The sequence below is a fragment of the Lissotriton vulgaris genome, unplaced genomic scaffold (genome assembly GCF_964263255.1).
Source record: "Lissotriton vulgaris unplaced genomic scaffold, aLisVul1.2 SCAFFOLD_2135, whole genome shotgun sequence".
In the NCBI taxonomy this organism is placed as follows: Eukaryota; Metazoa; Chordata; class Amphibia; order Caudata; family Salamandridae; genus Lissotriton; species Lissotriton vulgaris.
In genome coordinates this window covers 62,221-67,405 of record NW_028241704.1, presented here as the reverse complement: position 1 = coordinate 67,405, position 5,185 = coordinate 62,221, and positions in this window count along the sequence as shown.

The following is a 5,185-nucleotide window of genomic DNA, read 5'->3' as shown; positions in this document are numbered from 1 at the left end:
AAAAAAAGCATTTGCAATGCACTAGGTATCGCATTTGCAAAGTTTAAGCTAATGGCATTGTAAATGACAATGCATGTATTTGTCTGTTTTAAAAACAACACATAAATAAAAGGCATTGTCATTTACAATGCCAAATTCTCAAACTCTTGTAAATGCGAGATCGATTGCGGTGCAGCGAAAGAATATCCAGGTAAAAATATTGAATTGCACACATAGGGGCCGATTATGATGGCGGACGGACCTGAGTCCGTCCGCCACCATAGAGTAGGAGGGACCGTCCGCAGGGGCAGCGGCGGTCCCTCCGTGCAAATTAGGATGTGACCGCCACCCTGGCGGTCACATCCTGTATTTTTATCATTGCGGCGGGTGCTGCTTGAAGCAGCACCCGCCGCAATGATAAAAATGTGAGTTGTGCATTTGCATGCACAAAGCGGCAGGCACCTCGCGGTGCCTGCCGCTTTGTGCAGGCAAATGCAGGGGGGTACCAAAGGTACCCCCCATGTGCACCCCCCACCCCCCCTTCACCCCTGGGGGCCCGCAACGGGCCCCCAAACACAAATCCGTATGCCTTTACACGGCGGAAATGCCGCTGTGTAAAGGCATCTTTCCGCAGACATCCTAATATGGCTGGCGGTGTCTGATAGACACCGCCAGCCATGTTAAAGCTTTTCCGCCGCGGTCGGAAGGCGACCGCGGCGGAAAAGCTGCGGACTGAAAAACGATCCCCAAGCCATCCTAATCTGGTGGGGGGTCTTTTTCAGTCCGCAGCGGTTTTCCCGCATCCTCCGGGCCGGCGGTGGCTTCCGCCGGCCCGGAGGATGCGGGAAAACTGCAATCGTAATCAGGCCCATATTGTGGTAAAAATATTGTGGATCAGGAATATCGACAGTAAAATCCTTGGGGTCAAGAATATCGATTTTAGGTAAGTAATATCATATTAAAAAATATTGAAGTGTTTAATATCTTTTGTAAGAATATAGGGGTTGATTCTGATCTCGCTCGGAAGGCATTGAAATCTGATTTGACTTATACGGATCTGATTCGTAGCCCTTTTTTCTGACCGAATCATACACAGGTTTGAACTACCAAGTATGATGCAAAGATCGCGTACGTTTCAACCGAATCATTTTCCAACCCGATACTGTCCGTACAACTCACACGCAGACCCTTCGTACAACTCTATGGAGTCTGTTTCAGAGTGAGCAAGTATGATGGATGATTCAGAGAGCCTTCATGAATCGGTATGTCCGGATGAAAAAAGCTGCCAGAATCGTTCTTTTGGGGCCCATAGCAGGCCCCCATCACCTGGAGCCCTCTGATTCAGAACCATTATGGGACCCATGGGTCCCCCTTCCTTTGCATGCACAGTGTGCCACAGTGTGTACGCTTTTCCCCACCCACCCCTTTTTGCTATGGGGGCCTGTGTACGCGTTCAGTATACAAGCTCCCATCGAGTTCAATGGGAGTCCGAGCGAACCGAGTCTGTAATAATGTAAATGCTTCGTACATGCTTGCATGGACTCCAGGTGCACAATTTGCTCATAAAGCCCTACGAATCTAAGTCATACGGAGGGTTTTACAAGCGAGATCGGAATCAGGCCCATTGTTGTTAAAAATATAGATTTTTTATTAATGTTATGTATTTTAATATATATTTTATATGTGTGTGATGTTTATTTTTGTGTATAAGAATTGTTTGTATTTTTATTATATGTGTTAAGATTGTACTAGTTAATAAAAAAAATTGAATTTTGCGGTTTTAGTTCCGTAGTCGGTTGTGGGTTTATAGGGAAATAGGGTGGGAAGTAAATGAATTATATACATTTTATTGATTTTTTATAGTAGTTAATAATTTTTTTCAATTTTACATTTGCGTTTTTAGTTCGTAATGTGTTGTGGGTTTATAGGGGAATAGGGTGGGAAGTACTTTAATTATATAAAATGCATTGCATTATTATTATTCATTACTATTTGTTTAATTGTGATGTTACAGTGTTGAATGTGTAAATTAATTTATTAATAATTGTTGATGATTAGTTGTTAATACATTTAAATTAATTATTAGTAATTAGGATTGGTAATTAGATATTTAATTTTAGGTGTGTTTTGTGGTGTTTGTAGGTGTAAATGGTGTGAAGGGTGGGAAGTACTTATTTTTTATTGATGAATTCTTAATTAGTTGTTAATTAATTTAAATTAATTAATTAGTCATTAAGAATCGTAATTGTATAATTAATTTTAGGTGTATCTTGTGGATATTATAGTGTTAAAGAATGTGTACTCAACAAATGTTTATTATCTTTATTATCAATAATATATTTTAAATTAATTATTAATTATGGTCATTATGAAAATAAATTTCAATACAAATGTTGATTTTGTTTTGTATTGGTGTGGTGTTATTGGGTAGGAAATAAAATAAATATGTTTTAAATAATTTGTTTGAATATTTGCTCCTTCTATATAAATATTGCTCATAAATGTATTTAGTATTCTTTTATATAATATTTGTAGGTTTTTGTTATATGTAATTTTATAATATGTGTTCTTTTTATATATGATTAATATATTTAATTGTATATTTTTAAAATATTTGTTTTTAAGAATATTAAAAAAAATGTTAAAATGTTATTAGTAATTTTTTGTTTTACTGCTATCCAATACTTTCCCCACTGTTGCACTCACTAGAGTGGGAATAGTAATTTTTACTGCTCAGCTATCCAAAGGTTTCCCTACTGTTGCACTCATTGGAGTGGGAATAGTAATTTTTACCTCTCCGCTTTCCAATACTTTCCCTACTGTTGCACTCACTGGAGCGGAAATAGTCATTTTTACCCTTCAGCTACCCAGCACTTTCCCTACTGTTGCACTCACTGGAGTGGGAATAGTAATTTTTACCCCTCCGTTATCCAATACTTTCCCTACTGTTGCACTCACTGGAGTGGGAACAGCAATTGTTACCCTTCCTCTATCCAGCACTTTCCCTACTGTTGCACTAACTGGAGTGGGAATAGTATTTTTACCTCTCCGCTATCCAATATGTTCCCTACTGTTGCACTCAATGGAGTGGGAGTAGTAATTTGTACCCCTCCACTATCGAACATTTTCCCTACTGTTGCAATCACTGGAGTTTGAATAGTAAATTTAATTCTTCTACTATCCAACATTTACCCTAATTTACACTCAATGGAGTGGGAATTGTACGTTTTACCCCTCCACTATCCAACACTTTCCCTACAGTTGCACTTATTGCAGTTGGAATTCTAAATTTTATTGTTTTGCTATCCAACATTTTCTCTACTGTTGAATTTATTGTGTTGCAAAATGTACGTTTTAATTTTGTTCTAATAGTTTAATGTTTTGATTATTTATACATTTTATTTTAATTTTAAATTATTGATATATGTATATATTTTATTGTTATATAATTTAAACGTTTAAAAATGATATAAAGATAATAGTTGATCATTTTTTTAAAGTGAATATAGGTATATGTATACATTATTATGTTTGTGTGTTTATATTTTTTAATTAAGTTTAATTTTATATTTAGTTAAAATGCATTTTAAATGTAATGTATTTTGTTACAGATAATATTAATATTTTATATCTTTTATATATATTATTTTATTTTATTTATACTTTTAAATCGATATTTTTTACATATATATTTTTAACTTTGATATTTTTGATTCAATATTTTTGTACTTACCTATTTAAGTATAGGGAGTCGATATTTTTACTATCTATATTTTTATGTCGATATTTTTACCATCGATGTTTTTACCATCGATATTCTATCAGTGAACCACCTATTGCATTGCAAAGGCTTGTTCAATTTTAAAATGCATCTTTGCATCCACAATGGACACGAAAACAAATTTTGCGATTGCTGGAGGAGATTTATTACTTAGAAATAATTTTTATTTACCTCTGCTTACGTCAGCAAAACTAGGCAGCAAAACTTAGGGCCCCATTAGGAAGACAGGCGAACTTTGTCCGCCTGCCATCCTGTCGTGAAAATGGACCGCCCACCATAAGGGCTGGGGTCCTGTGGGTGCCATTAGGAGGCACCAGCCACAGTGGCGGCGCATCCTGCATCCTTAACATTGTGGTGGGCGGTGCACTCAGCACCGCCCGCCACAATGTTAGGGAGGCATGTTGTGCACTTCCATACAAAACATGGCAAGCACTGCACGGTGCCTGCCATGTTGTGCATGGAACTGCAGGGGGTACCATAGGTACCCTCCATGTGCTCCCCCCATGCACCCCGAAGTCCTTCGGGCCCGCAACGGGCCTCCCTAGCAGACTCTGCATGCTTTTCCGTGGCGGCAAGGCATTCCTAAATGCACATAGTAATATGGCTGGCGGTGTCAAACAGACACCGCCACCATATTGCAGCCTTTTGGAAATGCAGCGGACCCCCCAGCCATAATATTATTACGGGGGGGGTTTTCTACAAGGATGGCGGGCGGATTGCCCCTGCCGGGCCTGCGGGGACCACCGCCGGCCCGGCGGGGGCAATCCGCCCGCCATCCTAATGGGGCCCTTAGATACGAGGCCTTATGTCTGCTTATGCTGAAGAAACTTGGCTTTTAAATGTTTCACTGAGCGTATGCTACTTTCCCTTTTTTCTGTGTTTTTCTTTTGCATAAAATAGTGGAAATGGAATTCTTCCCATTGTGTTGCTTATTTGTACTGTATAAATTATGTTCTTCACAGGAAGCCTCCGGGAGACGTTCTGGTATGTTGCAATAGTCATGGCTGTTGCTGCCTGCAGCCACAACTGTTTTATTTTTCATTTTAATTGGTTTGTTATGCAATAGTGCAATGTCGTTTTCCTTGTATGTAGAGTGAAGTGATTGTTATCTGTCAATTATTTAGGTGATTTCTAAAGTAGCCTCGTGGTCATGAAATGTTGTCCCGGGTGGGCTCTTTTGAACTCTACAGTAGAGCTGGCAAGAGGGTATGGGGTCACTAGGGATTTTAGTGGCTCTGGGATGGGGGGTGTCTTTCTCAGCCACATAAATATATGTCGCTCCAGCGGATGGGGTCCCCACACCTCAAAGAGGCTTAGGTAGTAGGGTTCAGGGGTGCGGCATACGCAAGCTGTGGTGGATTAACTTTTTGGGAGGAAAGTTTTGTGAAGATTCATCAAACAGTGCCAAAAGTATTAGAAAACCAA